This window comes from Diceros bicornis, chromosome 23 (genome assembly GCF_020826845.1).
Source record: "Diceros bicornis minor isolate mBicDic1 chromosome 23, mDicBic1.mat.cur, whole genome shotgun sequence".
Classification (NCBI taxonomy): Eukaryota; Metazoa; Chordata; class Mammalia; order Perissodactyla; family Rhinocerotidae; genus Diceros; species Diceros bicornis.
This window is the reverse complement of record NC_080762.1, coordinates 19,765,463-19,790,074: the sequence shown is the minus strand read 5'-3', so window position 1 is coordinate 19,790,074 and position 24,612 is coordinate 19,765,463. Positions and strand designations below refer to the sequence as shown.

Below are 24,612 nucleotides of genomic sequence, written 5' to 3'. Positions count from 1 at the left end.
AATTTACTTCCAGAAGTTCAAGATTTGAGAACAAAATTCCTGTCTCTTTTTGATTAGCTTAAATTTATCTTATTTGTTTATAATTAATGTGTCTACCTGCTTCCAGAAAGATATGGGATGGATTGATTAAATTAGGGATCCTATGGGTATTCTTGCTTAAACTGTGTTTAAATACACATTCATGGTTCAGTTGCACTAAAAAAATTTACAAACTATGTGAAATATCCTTTTAAAATTACATAAGCTGCTACTTGTCATAGGGCTAGAGAAGAGCTCATTTTTAAATGCTTAGAAAATTCAGTGAATGCATTTAATGCTGTGATGAATTACGTCTCGCATGAATTACATCTCCCATATAGCGGTGAAGAATTGTAGTTTGCAAGCTTCCTGAATTCTGCCACTGTGGTAAAGAAGTTTAATTCTTCCTAAATTTCTGCCAATATGGTAAAGAATGCTGTTTGCTTATAGAGTGTGAAGCATTTTCTGGAATTTCTTAATGAAAAAGATCATGAGAGTGTTGGCATTAAATTCATATCAGAGCTGATCTTTAAGGCTTATTGTTAGGTATGTATAATCATTTTGAAACTTATAATATTGTAGGTTGAAAAGAACCTTTTCATTTTGTTTATCTCAAAGCTGAGCCATGTATACAGTAGTTTCTGACTTTGACTCTATTTAATGGATATTATTCTCTCTGACACCAAGAAAGAAAATAAAAGACAGATGAAAATTTATTTGATATTTGAACTACAAGATTATATTATCAAATGTTACAATTACTCACTTGACATTGTGCAATTAGTTAAAAATGGCAACCATATTTACTTTATTTAGAAAAAAACCTTTGTTGTCTATAAGAGTGCTTTTTCTTTTAAAGCCCTTTTTGTGTTAGATAGATAAGTGAAATTTGACAGGTTAAGATACTGATGAAAATGTTCCATAGAGATAGTTACTATAAAAAGCCATCTATTTCATCTCTTAAAAGCATAGCTGACTGTGAAGTAATATTTTTTCATGGAGATTTTTTAAGCACAAATACAATAACATTAAGAGAATTCCACAAGACTAGTATAATTTTATTATTAAAATATAAAACATTCAGGCATATAAATACCAACTTGAATAATGCTGTCATTAGAGAGAAATAGTCTCCTATGATAAAAGAAGGAAAATAAATAACTTGAAATAAAAATGATTAATTTTCAGTTTCTACAAGTTCGGATTTACTGGTTATTGGAGATGTGTATAAATTTGTGGGAGGACAGTACTTTATCTGTGGCAGTATTGATAAAAATAGCTATAACTCTGTGTCATTATCCAGTAACCCAGAAGACAGTCTGTGACTTAATAGGGCTGGACAGTTGACTGTTTTTCTCCTGACCTCCTAGAAGCTGAAGGTCAGAAATTAAGAATTTACCTTTACATCTGGTTTCTAGTTCAAGAAGTGATCCCAGCATAAAAAGTTGAGCTACTGGAACATTTTGTCTTGGCAAGTACTGTTTCTAGGTGTGCTTTTCAATGATTTTATGGAAATTTTAACTTTTTAAAAACCACCACACCGAATCCCTAGACTCTTAAATTTTCATTTAGGTTTGTAGTTGAACATAATGACTTTTTGACAATTTAAAACACTATTAAATGTTTTTATAGTTCAACTATCTCTGTTTAAATCAACTAAATCATATGTCCCCACTATGCACAAGGAAGTATATTTTGGGTGTTGTCATTGTCTTAGGATATAGCTCACCTATATTTGGTTTCAGAGGGGGAAAAAAAGACTAGCTTTTATTTACAAAAATAGATAAATAATTAATATGATGGAATTAAAAAAAAAAGCTTCCTACAGTGGCTTCATCAGGCTGATAGATTTGCCATTTTCCTTGAAGAGTAGTTCTACTCTTTTGAAAACCAGTAACTAAACTGTGTTCATTCACTTATTCAATCAACAAACATTTTATTGAGCATCTATTGCCTGTCATGCACTGTGCTGGAGATTCAAAGATGTAATAGCCCAGTAATTTTATAATTTACACCTAGGGTAAAAGGTGCAAATATTGGATGTTTGAAACCTCAGCTAGGAGTATGCCTCAGCTCAGAAATGAGTGTAAGGATCACTTAATAAGGGGTTTCATTATTTTTCGTTCATGACTTACTTAAAGGTTTGTATCATGCTGCTCTTTAGTGCAGTAGAAAAGTGCTAACTTTGGAGTCATACTGCATGGATTTGAATCCCAGCTCCCAACTCTTTTGTGTTACTTCAGACTAATTTACTTAATTTGTCTGAGTCTTAGCGTCCTGTAGTATAAAGTGGCAGTAACAGCAGTATGTACCTCATAGGGTTGTTAAGAGGATTAAATGAGATTATGTGAAGTACTTAGCACAGTTCCTGTCACTTAGTCTTCAGTAAATAAAAATAATAATTATTGTTACTGTTATTTACCTAGTACTTTGACTCTGGTTTATAATTTGGTATTTGTAGGCTCTAAGGAAATAGTATTTGTTTGGAGTTTATTTGGAGGTTTTACTCATCTTTGTTCAAATTGCTCTCAAAACTAGAACATCTGTTTAACTCATTAAATTTTACTTTTGGCTTTGTTCCATTAAAACTTTCAGTGATGCTCCCTGGGCTGTTTTTTCTGCATTCAAGAATCTGATGATAACACCAACGAAGGAGGCCTGAGGGAAAGTAACAATGATGTGTCTTTCGTCTGGTGTTAAAAAGATGTACATCTGAGATATACATGCATACAAATTTATTAATGTGGTTCATTTCATTTGAGTATTTTATAAATGAATAACTAAAAAATCGCATCTATAGATTCACTTATTTAAGAATCTTGAGCCATTTTAAAAGGAAAGTTAAGTGGAAAATATTATGTAATTCTACTGATCTTGTTATGTGTCCATCTGATAAAACAGACTTACAAAGTAGAAAGGGGATCTGATAGATAATGTTACGGTGGTGATTGAAAAATCGCAGCATACAAGCTCCTTTCTTCCTTTTGCATTATGATTGTGTGTGTTTCCTATTGCCTGATTGGGCACCACAGAAAGATGAGACATATCTATGCGCTTTATCTGCCTTTGCAGAAATGCCACATCCTTCCTCAGAAGCTCTCTCTCCTTTGTTCTCCTCCCTTCTATGAATGCTCATACAGTCTTCATAATAGTGAAAGTAACAGAATAATTTAAGCTTGTTCGTAACTTAGTTCTAAAAATCAAATTAAAAAAATATTATTTTGGGGCCGGCCCCGTGGCCTGGCTTAGTGGTTCAGTTCGGTGCGCTCAGCTTCAGTGGTTCTGTTCATTGGCGGACATCCTGTGGCGGTGACCCACATACAAAATAGAGGAAGACTGGCACAGATGTTAGCTCAGGGCCAATCTTCCTCACCAAAACAAACAAACAAAAAAGATATTATTTTAACCTATATATATAAAATGGCAAATTATTTTCAGCATCACCAATAATGTTTTTAAGCTTTGAATTAACCCTTTTTTTCCCTATAGATCTCATCCTCCAAATGAGAGCTAGGATTTGGGTTGTGGTTGGCTCTGTATTATATAAAAGCTTGATTAGAACTTAATATTCAACCACTTTAAGATGGCTTGATGAGCTGAGATCATAAATCTAGGGCTGGTAACAATAGAAAATGCATTTTATTACACTTCAGGTGAAATCATTTTTTAGATGATATCACCTAGTCACTAGAGCAAGTTCTATGTATGCCAATTGGTATACACAGAATACATGGGGTATTCTCATTTATAAATGGTTGCTTTCTGCATTCAATCCTTACATAGTTTAAAAAAAAAAAAGAACACAATTGGACCCCAAATAACTAAAAGTTCTTCATCAGTTGTTTTTTTCCTCAAGAGCTTAAACTTTAACGTAGGAAAAATAATAAAAGCAGTTCTTAGTGGAGATTTAAAAGATTTCCAAAAAGTCAATTTTTAGGATGTGTTTTTGGAGTCACTGCATATTACTCTACTTTCCTAAAATTTTCATAATATGTAAGTATATTTTAATTTATTTATTTATACTTAATTCTACTATACCTTTTCCCCAAAAGATTAAGGAAACATAAAATACAAGATTCAGATTAAAAGTAGTTGAGAGGGGCCGGCCCCGTGGCTTAGCGGTTAAGTGCGCACGCTCCGCTACTGGCAGCCTGGGTTTGGATCCCAGGCGCGTACCAACGCACCGGTTGTCTGGCCATGCTGAGGCGGCATCCCACGTACAGCAACTAGAAGGATGTGCAACTATGACATACAACTCTCTACTGGGGCTTTGGGGAGAAAAAGGGAAAAAAAGGAGGAGGATTGGCAATAGATGTTAGCTCAGGGCTAGTCTTCCTCAGCAAAAAAAGAGGAGGATTGGCATGGATGTTAGCTTGGGGCTGATCTTCCTCACACACAAAAAAAAAAGTAGTTGAGAAAGTAAAGATCGGAGAAAAAGGTTGGGGACATCAACTGTACTAGGAATGAGAGAATTGCTGAAATGCATCTTATACATCACGAGTGAGCCACAAGTGGACCCATAGTTTTTTCACAGCAAAGAAGGTAGGCTCAGTCCGTTTGGAAGTATACGGTGTCCCTGAGATCAAATACAGATCAGTTACTCTGTCGAACTACTACCCTTGACCTGGGATCAGAAAGAAATTTCTCCTGGGGTTTTCATGAAGAACCTTCACAATACTCATGAACATCCTTATAGTTCACATGTGATGAGTTGCACAGTGCCATTTTTTATACGAGGCTGGGCTGAGGGCAGGACCATGTCTGTTTTGCTCAAGTGTGTACCACCAGCACTTAGCAGGGCATCAAGTAGATTTTCGTGGAATGTATGAATGATTGATACTGGAGAATACTTGGATGGAGGAACTCCAAAGTCAAGTTCACTAAAACCGTGGTGGAGATGGAGGGTGTGCACAGAGGGTTTATCCCCAGGCCACGTTTTCTTTCCTAATCTAGCTTAATCCTTCGGTAGCATTTTGCATACGTAGAAAAAATGAAATGACTGCATATCAGGCAGCCTCCCTGTACATGTGTATCTTAGTCGAGCTCAGGATAGGTCGGTTGTGGTGACCCTGACATTACACTCCTCTGCAAGTTCTTACAGTGATCTTCTGTAGCTCAAAGCAAACAAAAAACTCTTTCACTGGTTATTGGAAAACACTACAGATCTGAGTCACTTAAGAAAGGTTCAGTTGAGTTGACCATATTTTACATAGTAATATGAAGAGATGAATACATTTAAGAGATTTAAGATCCGACTGTAACAGAAAGGAATTGTTGTTCAAGCTCTAGTCGATGGCATAGTTTTCCTGTGTGCATTTCTGAGCAGCAGGCTTTTTGTGGCTTTTGTCTAAGCATTGTAAGCCCTGGGAACGGGCCTATCATAGTGGTCTTTGGAGGCAGAGCTGCGCTTGTATCTTGACTCTGCCATTTTCTTAGCTATGCGTCCTCTGGCAGGTTCCTTAACCTCTATAAACCTCAGTTTCTTCATCTATAAAATGTGCATAATTCTTCCTCTGCAAACAAGGTTGTTCCAAGGATTAAATGAGACAATGCATGTAAAGCTCTTAGCACTATGTGCTTGACACATAGTTTTACTAAAAAGTTTACTATTATTACACAGAAATAGTTATGAACATGTAGCTTTATTCTTAAGTTTCTTGATACACAGTACTCCATTTTACCTACTCTGTCACTCTGGAGTTGTGTTTGTGAGAAGTATTCGTTGTGAATCATTCTTTCACCATTTCTTTATAGTATTTTTTGCTTACTTATCGTCAGAAAATAAATCACAGAGAAAAGAAATTACTTCACTCTTGCGTTGGAGCCAGTTAACTACAGGAAATCAGAATTGGTGAGGGAAACAAAGAAAATTGAACTTTTGGACAGAGAAGTAATTGTAATTCTTTTCGCAGCAGACTGTGTATTAAATCCTTGCCTGTGGATTGCAAACTTCTGGAGAGTGACATCTGAGGATGTATTTGCAAAATAAAAAATAATAAAATAATGAAATAAAGAGAAGAAAAGAAAAAAGAAAGAAAAGCCTCTGGCATGATGAATGATCAGTTTCATTCCCATACTTTCCAAAATGAAGAGTTTGCCTGTCTTTCTCAGCAAGGCCTGCTGGGCTCCAAATACAGTTCCCTACGGCTATTTTGCAGGCTTTTTACTTTTCTAAATTGCACGTGAAGGCTGGGAATTAAAGGGGGGAGAATGTGACTGGACCCCCACATGTGGAGCCACAGCACTGTGAATAAAAAGATCAGGTTTTCTTATGACCTTACAGTGGTGAAGACTGGGAGGCCTAGCCCAGAATGCACCTGGAATCCATTGGATTCGAGGAAACAAATCCAGTGGACTCGTGGAAACAACTCCTGGGCTCTCAGAAAAGCCAGCCCCCAATTCCCCTGGTTTTTTCCCATTCATGTTTTTTCTTCCTGTTGCCCTTTCTCCTCCCCCTCTCTTTCTGCCTCTGTTTTTCTCTGAAAGAAAATTATCTCCTTTTACCCTCTTCAAGTCTTTGGAACTAGAAGGCTAAAACTGATGACTACAAGGCTTTTTATGATGATCAGATTCTTTAAAATTTACAGAAACACATTTGTTAGGAACATGGCCTTTGGGAATTCCCTTCTTGAACGGCATTTAATAAGCAGGTTGTTGCCAGCATTGTTCCAAATGAAGATGTTGGGCAAGGACTGAGGTCAGGTGACCGTGGCAGGAGGAAGCATATGAAGAATTGCTTAGTGAGAGATGAGGTCAGATGTGCAGGTTACCTGAGCATCTCATTTACAGTGTGATTGTTCAATACATAACAAGTAAACGGTTCTCCATCTATTTCAAATGCAAGTGAGGATAAAGTAGTTTTAATAATGCTTCTTTCTAACAATAAATTTAAGATATTTTATAACAGCTGTACTCACACAATTGAAAAGAAATCCAAAGTTAATTTTCTTTATGGGATCTGTTTTTGTTTGACTCTAGGATTCAGTATCGGTGCGACCTTCAACTCATCTCCATGATGAGTGAGACCCTAATCTGTCTCCCTGATAAGTGACTTGCTGTCTCCTACCTCCCACCCTTTTAGTGTCATTTGTTGCCTTTTTAGATGCAACATGGGCTTCAGAGTTGCCAGAGGGAGCTGTACTTAAGGCCAGAGGAATCCTTACCGCTATTTTGATGGAGTTCTAAGTCAGTGCCCCTCACCCCGTATATACAAACAGAGACACAAATGTATTAAGTTCCACATAGTTTTTACAATCTGGCTTTTAAATTTTTCTAATATTAAAAACTTGCCAAGCATGGTGTTTAAATTTTGTGCATTCCTTGCCCGATATCTTGAGGGAAAATATTACTTGGCAAGTGCTACATATATATCTGCATTCTATTTCAATAATGTTTCATAATCATTTTTTAAAAGTTGGCTTTATTTATTAAGTGAAATAACTATTCAGTTCTAACACCACTTAAGATGTAGGATCTTGTGGACATTAAGTTCTTACTAATGCTCTATAGAGATTTATAACTACTAGAGAGCGATAATGACATGAGTATGCCCATGGAGTCTCTTGTAAGATTGGGTAGTTCATTTTACCTCAGTTGTCTTCACAATGGCTTTTTACTTCTTCATCTCCTTCTGCCATATCCATTAAGGGAACATGTTTTAGCCATGTTCAACACAGTCTCTCTCATCCATCTTTCCTTTTCCTTTCCAGTGTCAACAAGCTGGCTTAGGACAGCAGGAGGAGACATAGTCAGGGGCCAGATCATTGCTTATCCCACGTAAGCCTGTGGTTTAGAAGCTTTATGTGTGGGATGGCTTAGAGGGGAGAAATTAAGAGGCGGGGAACTAGGTGGAAGCTTAGAATATTAGTCTAGGAAGGAAATGAGACCACAATTAAGACGGTGAGGGTGAGAAGAAGGAATGAATTTAAGAGACATTCAGGACAGAGAATCTACTCTGAGATTGGTTGGATATGGGACACTCTCTCAAAGTGTGATTCATCAGAATCATCTAGGTATTCCTATAAAGACTGAATCCTGGGCCCTATCCAGACTCAGTGAATACATCTCTTGGAGTAGGCCAAGGAACCTACTCTTTTAACAAGTACCCCATGTGATTCTGAAGCACGCTGAAATTTAAATAGTACAGGAAAGGGGGATGTAAAGTATGGTGCTTGGTTTCCGTCTTGGGTGAATGGCCATACAGTGATGCCCAGATGAGATAGGGAATATAGATAGGAGAGAGAATATAAATTCACTTTTTTACGTGTCTTTTTGTGTCACTATTTCTTCTCTCCACTTTATCTGTCTCACTTTGTCTCTGTTGAGATCACCAACTGTGTGAACAGATGACTTTCAAAGCCCTCTGCTCCTGTTATCATTACGAGGGCTCATAGATACACTTGGCAAATACCTTGGTGTATATTTATTACTATAATTTTAGGACCTCCTGGCCATATCTGTTAATTCTTATACGTTCCCCATCTTCCACTTTCACCTGTTCTGTGGCTTTTGAACTGCTCCTGCTACACTCTTTGCCTCTAGCCATTTTTCTCCTCTCTCCCCGTTCTTCACTTCTTCACTCTTGCTACTCTATGAATGCAGTTTGCTGTTATTGTTAGTGTCGTTGTTGAATGTGAGTGAACTCTTCAGGAAAAGGTATCTTTAGGTGGTTAAAAAAAAAAGGTCAGCCTGTCATCACTACCATAAAACATGGCGCCATCCAGAGCCTATGGATTTTTTAAGTCTTTTCTTTTCCTAAACTGTCGTGATTTTAGTGTTTTAAGCTTTTCACTGACGGGCGTTGACGTGCATCTCCCCAGCGGTCCACTTGGGCCATGTGCACTGGCGTTCTCAACTCTGCCCTGAGTCTGGTGGCAGTAAGTTAAATACTAGCCCTGAGCTGGCCTTTCTACCTGCAAAGATCCCAGACTCATTCGTCTCTTTTCTTCCTCCTTTCCCTCCAACCCTACCCAGACTTACAATCCAGTTTAACTTCTCCTTCCTCTATAACGCTTTCTATAGAGCCTCATTTCTCTCAATTCCCGTAGTTATTATTTTTCATGTAACTCATTGGTTTGCAGTAGTAACTGAGTTACTTACCTGGTTCCATGATCAAAAGTGTTTGTCTTCGAGATGCAGCCCCAAAGAAACTTCTTTGTAGAAACCTCCTGGACTCCAACTTCTACCCCTACCCTAGCCAATGTGATTCAGATGCGCCAAGGAACCCATGCATAACTCTTACAAGATATTTTGCCTCCACTATAATTCTTGGTTTGTTTGTTTGCTTCCCCCATTGGCACATAAGCTTATTGAGGGTAGCACCATCATCGTGTTTTAGTTTTGTGTCCTGAGAGCCAAATGTGGTATAGCAGCCACAAAGTCACTAATAAGTCATATTGAATGACTGAATGAATGATCTTATTTTCACTGAGAGTTTAAGCTTACAAAGAACAGAAGTCCCAGATCTATATCTAACTTTGAATCTGGTGCACTGTGGATGCTCACCTTGACTCTGAAGACCTGCCTGTTGTCAGCCTGTAATCACAGAGGTATTGTACCTTTGGCCCACTTGGAGGCCGGGAGGAGATATGCCAGGATTTGACATCTCGGTGCATAGTTTACCGAGGGTCTCAGATTACCTGCTCTTTGAAGTGCTCCTCCTGCACCTGGAAGTCTCTCCTCCCTAATCCCTTGAATTTTGGCATCCGTCATCTTAACATGTATGTAATATTCATGGGTGCTCACTATCAGGTAACCTCAATAGAATTTTGTTTTTATTCACTTTAAAGTCACCTGCTTCAATCTTTGAAATGAAGGATAGTGACATTAGGTGGTGGGAGGTGATACTTCACTGGAATTAAGAGGAAGGACTGTGGAGCCAGACTGCTTGAGTTCTAATCCCATTTATGAGCTGTGTCACCTGGAACATGTTACTGGGCTTCTCCATGACTCCCTTTCCTCATCTGTAAATTGGTGATAAATATAATAATACTTACCTCATAGTGTTTGGAGGATTAAATGAGTTAATGAAACAGTAACTGGCATAAGATGTTAGCTCTTATGGTTATCTTTATTACTTTTCTTATATTTTGTATTCTTATAAATTGATGCCAACAAAGGCAATTTTCATTTATAAATAAATGTATGCACCTACTCATTTTATGTAAATTTATTGTGTACTTATTCTGTTCTAGGCATTTTGCTAGAATTGGGGATATAAAAATTTGAGAACAAATTATACATCTTGCCTGGAGTTGTTGATCTATGGAAAGATATGAACTAATAGACAGTAGTAATGCAGCCGATAAATGGTGTGATTGGGAAAGTACAGTGTGTAATGGGAGACAGAGGGGTACTTCGCCCAACATTGGAGCATTGGAGAAGGCTTTTCCTGCTGGGGTCTGAAGGACAGATAGGAATCAGCCAAGTGAAGGAGGAAGAGAGCGTGTTTGATTGTTCCAAGCGGAAGTAACCGACGTTCAGAGGCTGTGACATAAGAAAGCAGAGTGCTTTTGAGGAACTGAAAATTTAGTGTAGGGAGGAGGCTAGCAAGCATTGAGGCTTTGAGTAGGGAGCCAGATGCTGCAAGGCCTTGTCTACCATGTGAAGGCGCTTGGACTTTTTATTACAAGCACTGGGAGGCCATTGAAGTGTTTTAACAGGGCAGGGACATGATCATATTTGTGTGTGTGTGGTTTTTTAATTTCTTCATTGTAAAATAAAAGTAGAACACTATGCAAATAAATGTGGAACCTAGTATTTTAAAGCAAATGCCCTGGTAACCACAGCACAAGGACTAGAACTTTGCTAGCCACCCTGAGAAGCCCCTTCGTGGGTCCCGTCCCAATCACAGCTCCCTCTGTCCCCACAAAGAATATCCTGACGTCTACAGTCTTCACATCCTTGTGTTTCTTTCTAGTTCGTTCAGGTGTGCATCCCAGGCACAAATTTAGTCTTGCTCATTTTTTTTTTTATGTCTTTTAAATCTTTTTTATCTACGGTTTCCCCTCCATCCCTTTATTTCCGTTACAATTTATCTCTGGAAGAACCTGGGCCTTTTGACCTTCACAACTTCCCACAGTCTGGATGTTGCTGATTGCGTGTTCAAGGTGCAGCTCGGGGAATTCCTCCACCCCTGGTATTTCCTGCAGACTGACAGCTGGGTGCCGAAGCTTGATCCAACTCAGTTTTGATCTCTTGGACATAAGCGTAGGTGGTGGCTCTTCTCTCATCAGGAGACATAAAATGGCTGCTGGTTTCTCCATGTGACAGATTTGTGTTCTAGGGAGAATCTCTGACCACATGTGGAGACTAAACTGTGAAGGTCAAACCGGGAAGACCTGTTAGACTTTTTGTGTTTAGCCAGATGAGAGCCTGACATAGGGGCTCTGAGAATGGAAAGAAATGATGGGTTCCAGAAAGGGTTAAGAATTAGCGTGTATTAAGATTTGACAATTGTGTTTGAGGAAAAGAGGACAAAGACATTTCTTTATGGATGCTGAGAGGATGGTGGGACCTTTTCAGTGAGAGTGTAACACTTGGAACTCTTGGAAAATGCTAATAAAGGTTTTGGTTTGGGATGTACCTAGTTTGAAGTGCCTATGGACCCAAAAGGAGATAAGTTCACATCTTTCAAGCATTATTTTTAGCTACTTCCTGTTTGCCAGTAGTGTATTATGACTTAAAAAAAATGTTGTCACCAGAAAAAAAAGTTTTATCCAATATAAAATGTGCTTTCAAGTACAGCATACATGACTTCTGTTGATGATAGAAAAATGTAGAAGGAGAGTTCAAGGAAGGTCGGATTTAGTTAAAGTAGGCCTGCCACAATAAATAAATGAATAACAACCAGAAGAATGAAAAGAAAAGTCAAGATGCTAATAGAGCATTACAGCCAATGGGTGTCCTCAAATCACTTTCTGGAGTTGAAGCCAAATTGAAATGTTGCGCAGATGGCACTCCAGAAGAAAAACATCATCTTAAGTGAATTGCACTGTTTCTTCTGAAGTTAAAAAAAAAAAAAGGAAAAGAAAAAAGGTTGTTGATAAAGCATGGATAGCAATTTAGGCTTTTAACAGTGTAGCGAGCAATTTTTCGTTCATTTCTGTGATTCATTGACAGTGAATTCACTATTACAAGAAAAAATCTGGGGAAAGGAAGAGGTAAGAATAAATCCACACATATTACTAAAACTTTATATTAACTTTAATATCTTCCTTTGGGCCGGCCCTGTGGCTTAGCAGTTAAGTGCGCACACTCTGCTACTGGCGGCCTGGGTTCGGATCCCAGGCGCACACTGACGCACCACTTCTCCGGCCATGCTGAGGCCGCCGTCCCACATACAGCAACTAGAAGGTGTGCAACTATGACATACAACTATCTACTGAGGCTTTGGGGGGAAAAAAAAATGGAGGAAGATTGGCAATAGATGTTAGCTCAGAGCCGGTCTTCCTCAGCAAAAAGAGGAGGATTAGCATGGATGTTAGATCAGGGCTGATCTTCCTCACACACACACACACACACACACACACACACACACACACACACACAAACTGTTTAAAAAAAAAAAAAAGTTTAATATCTTACTGCCCTAAACTTTTGGCCATAGTTTTGAAAAACCACGTGGAGTTTACTATTTTACCTTTTTTGGAGAGCCTGTGGTCATGGGAAAGATTTTCAAGTATTACTGAATCCAATTTGAATCTTTTGCTCTCTACTTTTCTACCGTGGCCTGTCACTTGGTCAGGGAAGAGGGAGAGAATGTGATCACATTCAGCCTTCGGGGTGGGATCAACTTCTGTTTTCAATATGACAAGATAACTCTACATCTAAAACTTGGGAGTGTTTAAAGCCCACGGCATGTTGAAGATAGCTAACAAGTTTGGCTCATAATTTAATTTAGTGTATTCATTAATTCTGTTTTGTGGCAACATGTGAGACAGCACATCCTCCAAATTTTTTATGATTCACAAAGAAAAATCCTAAAATGACTTTTCCCACTTTCCTGCCACATTTCTTTTTAAGAAGTACTCTATGAAACTGTCCCCAGGACATGAAATAAGATAAACGTTATTGGCACAGGGTGCTGGTCATAGGCATTATTTCATTGTCTCTCTTGAATGTAAATGGCTTCAAAGCCAAGCAAAATTGTTTTGAGGGGAAATGAGACATGTTTTCTTGTTTTTCCGCATAGCGATAAAATTATTTTCCGTTCCTGAATTGTCTGCCTGGGCCCGTTTGATGTTCCACATCTGCCTCCGTCCTACAGTACCTTCTGCCCTCTACTCTGAACATTCTGAACTTATCTGATGTGCTGGGTTCCTTCCTGATGATCTCACGGTGGGAGTTTCCCTCCGTGCTGGCTCCAGACCCTGTGTTGGAAAGTTCTCTGGGCAGCCCGGGCCTCAACCCAGCTCCATGCACTGAAGCAGGCCCTGGACCCGGGTCCTTTCTGCCTGCAGAATGTATCTGATGGGCTAGTTGTTTGCTGTCACATTTACTCTCTAAAACAGTGGTTTTCAAACTTTTTTGACTGTGACCCATAGTAAGAAACAAAGTTTATATCACAACCCAATATACACATAACTTTATCTCTACATATGTAAATATATAAGTAAAGCTTGCACAAATCAACCCTTGTATTTAAGTCATGCTTTGCACTCTACTATTTTCTATTCTGGTTCATTCCATTAAATTCCACTAAAAATGTGCTGGTCGTAACCCATTATATTCATTTCACAATCTATTAATAACTTGTGATTTATAATTTGAAAACTCTGCCTAACATTCTGATAAACACGTGATTCCTTTTCGGAGAATCCCTTCTTAATATCCCACTTCTTGAATGTCACAAGTGAGGGGACTGCTTCTCTTTGAGGTGGCCTCTTTATTCCATAATTCTAGTGTTTAGAGTACTTATTCCTAAAATATGTTAGGAAGCATCTTTTTTTCATTAGGAAACAGTGTAAGTCTGTGGTTAATGATTGCATTTCAGGTTTCCAGGGCTGAGTGGAATAAATTCTTCAGCACATTATTTCCTATTGGTGCCCAGAATAAAATCAGCACAGTTCATGCACTGCTTTAAAAAGGTAGTTTCAGCAAAACCTTTGGAAAGCATATTGTAGAAGAGAAAAATTTTGATAAAACATTAAAAAGTGGGAATCTTAGGTAAATATAAACCTTACTGAGGAGACCATAAGAGAAAGTAGAATACTGTTTCATGTATCCTTGCACCTTAAGGTCTGCCTCATTTGGGTTTCCATATTTTCCTACCATTAGGGCAGCAAGATTTAGCAATTTGAGTACAATTTTGCCGTTGTTCAAGTGTTCTTCACTTCTTAAACTTTGTATTTCTTAGGTAATTTTTAAATTTAAAATTTTAAAATACTTCAGGTAATTCTTTGCCCTTTTGCATGTTGTGTTGTCAGAATATTAAAAGATCGTCCTTTAAAAGAAATGAGAATAACCACACATTCAGGCAGTGGCAGGAAGAGGGTGGATACAAGATGGCAGCCATGGCAGGTCAGATTCTTGAAGGTCAATGTATTCATTGCTAGGGCAGCCATAACAAAGTACCACAGACTGTGTGGCTTAAAACAAACAGAAATTGATTTTCTTAGAGTTCTGGAGGCTAGCACTCTGAAATCATGGTGTCAGCAGGGTTGGCTCCTTCCGGAGACTCTGAAGGAGAAACTGCCCCACACCACTCTCCTAGCTTTGGGTGGTTGTAGGCAACCCTTGGCATTCCTTGGCTTGTAGATGCATCCCTCATTCTCACACACACCAACCACTACCAACACCTGTATACTTCTTATCCCTCCATCTTTCCAGTATAGATATGCTGTAATTGTCATTAGATGAATGTTGTTTCATATTTTAACAAGGCAAAAGCTATTGACAACTGAACCATATCATATACTATGATCACTTTTCAATTTGTGTACAACTTTTGTTTTCTTTAGGATTAATAACAGCTTTCTTGTTTTTTTTGCTTAGTTTCCTATACATTTGTCACTAATTACCAACCAGACTTTCACGTAGTTATATAAATCTTCACTCAGTCCTTTCATAAAGACATTCTTAATATTGATGATTGGATTTAAATATACTATCTTGGTATTTGTTTTCTAGTTATCCCTTCTGTTTTTGTTTCTTTTTCTCCCCTCTCCTGCCCTCTTTTGTGTTAGTCAAGCATTTTTTTAGTATTTCATTCTATTGTTTCTATTGGCTTTTAGCTATACTTCTTTGAGTTATTCTGGCAGTTGCTATGAATCACAATATTTACAATATGTAAATGATATTATACTACTTCAGAAAAGATGTGGAAATCTTATAGCAGTATAATTCTATTTACTCCTCCTCACTTCTTTTTTTGTTCCTGTTGTATATTAAATACTTCTACATTTGTTTGACCTACTTCATTATGTTTGACCTCATAATGCATTGTTATTATATTTGCTTTAAAGAGACATTAAACTTTCTAAAAGGTTTGGAATGAATGAATATGCACACATACATGTATAAATACAAATATTGAAGTAAAAAAGCCTGTTATATTTGCCCACATAGTTATCCTTTTTGGTATTCTTGATTCCTTTGTATAGAGTCTGGCTTTCATTTTGTATAATTTCCATCAACCTGAAGGAATTGTTTTAGCATTTCCTGTAGCACAAGTTTGCTAGTAACAAGTTTTCTTTGCTTTTATTAATCTGAAAAGTAAAGCTTTATTTCACCTTCAACTTTTTTCATCTTTATTGAGGTAAAATTGACAAGATTGTAATATATTTAAAGTGTACAACATGATTTGGTATATTTAAAGTGTACAAGATGATGATTGGTATACATATACATTGTATAAGGATTCCTAGCATCAAGTTATTTAACACATTCTTCACCTCATGTATTTACTTTTTTTTAATGAGAACACTTAAGTTCTACACTCTTAGCAAATCTCAATTATACAATACAGTATTATCAACTATAGTCACCATGTTATACATTAGATCCTCAGACCTTATTCATCTTACAACTGAAAGTTTGAACACTTTTACCAGCCTCTCCCTATTTCTCCCACTCCCTAGACCCTGGCAACAACCAATCTACTCTGTTTCTGAGTTTGACTTTTCTTTTTTTTTAGATTCCCCGTATAAGTATTTGTCTTTCTTTGTCTGACTTATTTCACTTATCATAATGCCCTCCAGGTTCATCCATGTTGTCACAAATGGCAGGATTTCCTTCTTTTTGTGGCTGAATAGTATTCCATTGTGTGTGTGTGTATAGATATAGATCTATATATACCACATCTTCTTTATGCAATCATCTGTTGACAGACAGTTAGGTTTTTCCATTCCTTGACTACTGTAAATAATGCTGCAATGAACATGGGAGAACAGATATCTCTTCAAGATATTGATTTAGTTCCTTTGCATATATACCCAGAAGTGGGATTGCTGGATCAATGGTAGTTCTGTTTTTAATTTCTTGAGGAGGCTCCATACTGTTTTCCATAGTGGCTGTACCAGTTGACATTCCCACCAATAGGGTACAAATGTTCCCTTTTCTCCACTTCCTAACCAGCATTTATCTCTTATCTTTTTTTTTTTTTTTTTTGGTGAGGAAGATTGGCCCTGAGCTAACACCTATTGCCAATCTCCTCTTTTTTGCTTGAGGGAGAGTGGCCCTGAGCTAACATCTGTGCCCATCTTCCTCTATTTTGTTTGTGGGTTGCTGCCACAGCATGGCTTGATGAGTGGTGGAGGTCTGCACCTGGGATCTGAACCCATGAACCCAGGCCACCAAACTTAACTACTATGCTACCAGGCCAACCCTCTTGTCTTTTTGATAATAGCCATCCTAACAGGTGTGAGGCGATAACTCACTATGGTTTTAACTTGCATTACGCTGATGATTAGTGAGTTGAGTACCTTTTTATTTACCTGTTGGCCATTTGCATGTCTTCTTTGGAAAAATGCCTATTCAGATCCTCTGCTCATTTTTTAATTGCGTTATTTTTTTTGCTATTGAGTTGTGCGAGTTCCTTGTATATTTTGGATATTAACACATTATCACATATGTGGTTTGCAAATATTTTCTCTCATTCTATAGGTTGCCTTTTATTTTGTGAGGAAGATTGGCCCTGAGCTAACATCTGCCAATCCTCCTCTTTTTTTTTTTTTTGCTGAGGAAGACTGGGCTAACATCCATGCCCATCTTCCTCTACTTTATATGGGATGCCGCCACAGCATGGCTTGACAAGCAGTGCATCGGTGCACACCCGGGATCCGAACTGGCGAACCCCGGGCCGCCGCAGCAGAGTGCATGCACTTAACCGCTTGCGCCACTGGGCCGGCCCTCGTAGGTTGCCTTTTCATTTTGCTGGTAGTTTCCTTTGCTGTGCTTTTTTTTTTGGCTGAAGCTTTTTAGTTTGATGTAGTCCCACTTGTTTATTTTCATTTTTGTTGCCTGTGCTTCTTTTGTCAAAGCCAAAAAATCCTTGCCAAGATCAATGTCAGGGTGCTTTTTTCCCTGTTTTCTTCCAGGATTTTTATGGTGTCGGGTCTTATGTTCAAGTCTGATTCATTTTGAGTTGATTTTTTTGTATGGTATAAGATAGTTGTCTAATTTCATTCTTTTGCCTGTGGCTCTCCAGGTTTCCCAATACCATTTATTGAAGACATTATCTTTTTTCCATTGTATATTCTTGGCTCCTGTAACAGAAATTAATTGACCATACATGGGTGGTTTTATTTCTGGGCTCTCTATTCTGTTCCGTTGAGCCATATGTCTGTTTCTATGCCAGTAACATACTATTTTGATTACTATTGCTTTGTAATATTGTTTGAAATCTGGAAGTGTGATACCTCTAGCCTTGTTCTTCTTTCTCAAGATTACTTTGACTATTCTGGGACTTTCGTGGTTCTATATAGATTTTAGAACTTTTTTTTCTATTTCTGTGAAAAATACCATGGGAATTTTGATACAGCTTGCATTGAATCTATAGATGGCTTTGGGTAGTATGGACATTTTAACAATGTTAATTCTTCCAATCTGTGAGCACAGACTATCTCTCCATTTATTTGTGTCCTCTTCGATTTCTTTCATCAGTGTTTTATAATTTTTTGTGTATAGATCTTTCACCTTGATTAAATTTATTCCTAAGTATTTTATTCCTTTTGATGCTATTGTAAATGAGTTTTTTTCTTAATTTCTCTTTCCAATAGTTCATTGTTAGTGTATAGAAACACAGCTGATTTTTGTATATTGGTTTTTTATCCTGCAACTTTACTGAATTCGTTTGTTCTAAAATATTTTTGGTGGAGTCTTTTAGGTTTTTCTATATATTTTATCATGTCATCTGCAAATGAGTCAGTTTTACTTCTTCCTTTCTGATTTGGATACCTTTTATTTCTTTTGTTTTGGCCTAATTACTCTGGCTAGGATTTCCAGTACCATGTTTAATAAAGGTGGTAAGAGTGGGCCTCCTTGTTTTGTTTCTGATCTTAGAGAAAAAGGTTTCAGCTTTTCCCTATTGAGAATGATGTTAGCTGTGGGCTTGTCATATATGGCCCTTATTGTGTTGAGGTATGTTCCTTATAAACCCACTTTATTGAGAGTTTTTTTATCATGAAAGGATATTGAATTTTGTCAAATACTTTTTCTGCATCTATTGAGATGATCATATGATTTTTATTCTTCATTTTATTAATGTATTATATTACATTTATTGATTCATGCATGTTGAGCCATCCTTGCATCCTGGAATAAATCCTACTTGATCATGGTGTATGATCCTTTTAATGTATTATTGAATTTGGTTTGCCAATATTATGTTGAGGATTTTTGAATCTGTGTTCATCAGGGATATTGGCTGTAATTTTCTTTTCTTGTAGTGTTCTTCTCTGGCTTTTATCAGGGTAATGCTGGCCTCATAAAATGAACTTGGAAGTTTTACCTCCTCTTCTATTTTTTGAAAAGAGTTTGAGAAGGATTCGTTTTAATTCTTCTTTAAATGCTTGGTAGCATTCACCAGTGAAGCCGTATAGTTCTGGACTTTTCTTTGCTAGGAGGTTTTTGATTACTGATTAAATCTCCTTGCTAGTATTTAGTCTGTTCAGATTTTCTCTTTCTCACGACTCATTCTTGGTAGGTTGTATATTTCTATTAATTTATCCATTTCTTCTAGGTTATTTAATTTGCTGGTGTATGATAGTTCATAGCATTTTCTTGTGATCTTCAGTTTTTCTATGTTATCAGTTGTAATGTCTCCTCTTTCATTTCTGATTGTATTTATTTGAGTCTTTCTCTTTTTTACTTAGTCTAACACAAGTTTGCCAATTTCGTTTTTCTTTTTCAAAAACCAGCTCTTAGTTTCATTGATTCTTTCTATTGTCATTTTAGTCTCTATTATATTTATTCCTGTCTTTCTTTGTTATTTCCTTCCTTCTACTAACTTTGGTGTTTATTAGTTCTTTTTTTCTAGTTCCTTGAGGTGTAAAGTTAGCTTATTTGAATTCTTTCTTTTTTCTTAATATAGGCATTTGTGACTATGAACTTCCCCTTTAGAACAGCTTTCACTGCATGCCACTGGTTTTGGTATGTTGTATTTCCATTTTCATTTGTCTCAAGATATTTTTTATTTCCCGTTTGGTTTCATCTTTGACCCATTGGTTACTTAGGAGCATGTTGTTTAATCTCCACATATTTGTGAATTTTGAGTTTTCTTCTTGTAATTGATTTCCAGTTTTATACCATTATGGTTGGAAAAGACGCTTGCTATGATTTCAATCTTCTTAAATTTATTAAGACTTGTTTTGTGACCTAACATATGATCTATGCTGGAGAGTGTTCTGCATGGACTTGAGAAGAAGGTGTATCTGCTGCTGTTGGATGGAATGTTCTGTATATGTCTGTTAGGTCCATCTGGTCTACTGTGTGCTTTAAGTCCGATGTTTCCATATTGATTTTCTGTCTGGAGTATCTATCCATTGTTGAAAGTGGGACGTTGAAGTCTCCTACTATTATTGTATAGCTATTTATTCCTTCAGATCTGTTAATATTTGTTTTATATGCTCAGGTGCTCTTATGTTGGGTGCATAAATATTTACAAATGTCATATCTTCTTGATGAATTAACCCCTTTATCATTATGTAATGACCTTCTTTGTCTCGTATTACCATTTTTGGCTTAAAGTTTATTTTGTGTTATATAAGTATAGCTACCCCTGCTTTCTTTTGGGTTCCATTTGCATGGAATGTTTTTTTCCATACCTTCACTTTCAGTCTATGTGTGTCCTTAAAGCTGAAGTGAGTCTCTTGTAGACAGCATATAGATGGGTCTGTTTTTTTAATCCATTCAGCCTCTCTGTGTCTTTTGATTGGAGAATTTGATCCATTTATATTTAAAGTAGTTATTGATAGTTATGGACTTACTATTGCCATTTTGTTAATTGTTTTCTGGCTATTTTGTTGTACTTTTGTTTCTTCCTCTCTTGCTCTCTTACTTTCTGATTTGATGATTTTCTGTAGCAGTATGCTTTGATTCCTTTCTCTTTACTTTTGCATATCTACTATAGATTTTTTGCTTTGTGGTTACCATGATACTTACATAGAACATTTTATAGTTATAACAGTCTATTTTAAGCTAATAAATTCTAACACATACAAAAGCTCTATTTTTATACCCCTTCCCACCACATTTTATGTTTTGATGTCACAATTTACATTTCTTATATTGTTTAGCCATTAACAAATTATTGTAGTTATGGTTATTTTAAATATTTTCTTCTTTTAAAATTTGTACTAGAGTTATAAGTGATTTACTCACCACCATTACAATATTAGAGTATTCTGAATTTAAGTATATATTTACTTTTACCAGTGAGTTTTAGACTTTCATATATCTTCATGTTACTAATTAGCATCCTTCTATTTCAGCTTGAAGAACTCCCTTTAACATTTCTTTTAAGGCCAGTTAGTGGTGATGAACTCTTTCAGCTTTTGTTTGTCTGGAAAACTCTTTCTCTCTCCTTCAATTCTGAAGGAAAATTTTCCTGGGTAGAGTATTCTTGATTGGCACTTTTTTTCTTTCAGCACTTTGGATATATCATCCCACTCCCTTCTGACCTGTAAAGTTTATGCTAAAAAATCTGCTCATAGTCTTATGGGAGTTCCCTTGTATGTAACAAGTTGCTTTTCTTTTGCTACTTTTAAAATTCTCTCTTTATCTTTAGTTTTTGACAATTTAATTATGTGTCTTGTTGTGGGTCTCTTTAGATTCATCTTTTTTTGATACTCTTTGGGCTACCTGTATCTGGACATCTGTCTCTTTCTCCCCAGTTTAGGGAAGTTGTCAGCCATTATTTCTTTGAATAAACTTCTACCCCTCTCTCTCTTTTCCTTCTGGGACCCCAATAATGTGTATATTGATCCTGTTGATGGTGTCCCATCAGTCTCTTCAGCTATCTTCACTCTTTTCCATTCTTTTGCTCCTCTGATTGGATGAATTTCACTGCCCTGTCTTTAAGTTTAATGATTCTTTTTTTTAACTTGATCTAGTCTGCTGTTGAATCCCTCTATTGAATATTTCAGTTCAGTTATTGTATTCTTCAGCTCTATGATTTCTGTTTGGTACTTTTAAATATTTTCTATCCCTTTATTGAAATGCTCACTTTGTTCATTCATTGCTTCCCTTACTTTGGCAAGCATTTTATAGTCATTATTTTGAACTTTCTATCAGGTTAATCACTCATCTCCATTTTATTAAGATTGGTTTCTAGAGATTTATCTTGTTCTTTTGTTTGGAATCTTCCGTTATTCATTTTATTTTGAATCAAATCCCAAATCATTTCATTTTGGTATTTATTTCTGACTTATATTTAATCTTGAATATTTGAAACATATGCACAGTTCACGATATGCCATATCAGAATCATATTACAAATAATGCCATGGTAAATAACCTTATGCATATGTGGTTTTGTATTTGCGGAAGTATATATTTGAGGTAGATTTGTGTAAGTTATATTACTGGTCAAAAGATAAAATGTTTATATAATTTTGTTAAATGTTGCCAAACTCCATAGGATTTATACTGTTTTGCACCCCTAACAGCATTTTAAGAATGTGCCTATTTCTCCACAGTTTTTGCTAGAGTGTTTGTCATACTTTGATATATTCACTAATCTGGACATTTCCTGTTATGGATTTAATTTACATTTCTTTTATTATAAATGGAGATGAGAATTTTGCTTTCTTGTTTGTCCTTTGTTCATTTTTCCAATGAGATTTTGATTTTTTTTTCTTAAATTTTAAGAGCCTTTTGTATATTAGGATAAGTATAACTGTATTCGAGATATATGTTGCAAATATTTTTTCCCAGTTTGTTACTTGTGTTTGACTTTGCTTGTGGTGTCTTTTTGCTGATACAAAAGTGTTGTTTTTAAAGTCTCATATGGCCAAAATGATCTGTCTTTTCTTCTAGTGCTTCTTGTTTTTGAGTCATAGTTGGAAGGGCTTTCTTTTCTCCAGGTCACAAAGGAATTCATCCATGTTTTCTTTTAATAGTTGTATGATTTAATATTTTACATTTAGCTGCCTAATTCGTTTAGAGTTTATTTTGTTGTATTCTGTGAGGTTTGGATTCATTTTTATCTTTTTTCAAATGACTATCCAGTTGTTCCAATATAACTTATTAAAAAGTGCTTCTTTTCTCTATTTATTTTTGATGCTGCCTTTATCACATACCAAATTTCCCTGTTTTGCACCTCTTTCTGTTTTGCTCCATTGGTTTGTCTGTCTATTCATATGTCAGTACCACTCTGTTTTGATTAGTGAAGTTTTACAGTATGTTTTCTTCTCTGGCAGAGCTAGCCACTCTCCATCATTGTTCTTCTTTTAATTGACTTCCCTGGCTATTCTTGCTTGTTTAATTTTTTTCTTACAATCAAATTGACTAGTTCCAGGCATTGTTTCTCACATGATCACTGGATGCTTGCGTAGTCATTGACTGAAGCAATGGCATCAATGAGTTGTCCAACTGAACTTTTTGAAACATATTTTATATTTTACACATGTAAACATAAAGCATGTTAAACATATAAAATACCAAGCTACTTTTTTAAATGGGCAAAAATAATTTGATTAAGCTTTTGTGAACAATATAGGCAAGTCTTTGTTATTCTCTCTTAGCACCTCTCTGGGTTTCAGAATTTCCCCATTATAACAGATTCTTTCATAATTCGTCTTAAGAATTTGGTAGGTAAGCCTGTTTTTAACCCCAGTCCTTTGAGCTCTGCCGTTCCAACAAAATAGAAGTCTTGTTATCAAATTTGAATCATCTTACCTATCCCGTTTCTCCCTCTTCCCTTTTCAGTCTGGACACTAGCCCAAAGCACACTTGGTCAACTAAAAGGGATTTAAATTATAGATGCTGTTTGATTCCATTTAAATAGATTATGCTTGGATAGCATACTCGGATATTTGGGTAAGACTTCGTGTCAGTGAGTTAAACACTGGAATAATGATGTGGCAGTGCCTTTTCCCGTTTAATAACACCACTCTACATTTTATTCACATTAGCTTTGTGTATTTTAACATTCAGATTAATTCATTTTCTCTGAACATCATCTGGAATATTTTTTTTAATTAAAAAAGAATATTCTCTTTAGTTTCTGCTTTTGCATAATTGACTCCTCACTATTCTGCTTGAGTGGGGCCAAGCTGACCTAAATTTTTGTATTTTAGAATTTAATACTTGGGATATTGAATTCTTAGCTTTAAAATGAAATTAAGTGGTAGTGTTCTGCTATATTGAAGCCAGTGATTTAATGAATATAGAAATCTAGATTGTGGGAGAAATTGGTCTTTTACATTTCAGGGCTGATAAGTTATTTTCCTTTAAGATGTCTTAGTATACAGTCAATTCTCATTCTATCACACTGTTATCCTTCTAGCAATTGTTCCTAAGTAGAGAGTAGATGTTGAAAAAGGAAAGCTCATTCATTGTCCATTTCCGTGTCTTCTGGGCAGCCAGCTTAAGGAATTGAAGGTTCTGAGCATCCATCCAGGTTCAGGTCCACCAGTCCCTGGACCAACTCTACATGGAGTAGTACATTAGGAGCCCCAGGCTCATTAGAAGTCTGTGGGGAGAGGAAGAGTTGTTTCAGGAATTCTACATGATTGATATCGCATGTGCCTTGGGTGGGCCCTGAGCAACCATCTGAACACAGAAACGTGCATCTCTTCTTCTGATGTCTTCCCCCTCTCCCATATCTCTTGCCTTGTATCTGTCTTAGTGTCATGAATATGGCAGGGCTTGGAACCCTGTGTCGTATTTCAGCATAAGTGTCCTTCTGCCTAGCTCTTTGTAGGTCTGCTACCTCTATCACTTTTTTCTGGTTGGGTTCTTATTGCAAACTTAGTGACTTTCTTTGAAAGCACAGTGCATTTCCTCACCAGGAGGAAGTAAAAACAATTCTAGATTTGGATAGTCCTGGATTCCATTCTTGGCTTCACCATTTAACTTAACTAGGTGATCTTGAACGGGTAATTTTCTTATCTAAATAGCACTTTTACAATCTATAAAATGGGCATATAATAC

General features: G+C 36.6%; 1 protein-coding gene across 2 annotated transcripts in view; it reads left to right on the top strand.

Moving 5' to 3' along the window:
• The window catches only part of DSE (dermatan sulfate epimerase), a 69,895-nt gene that overhangs the window by 27,208 nt on the left and 18,075 nt on the right, over positions 1-24,612 (top strand). The window lies entirely within an intron of this gene.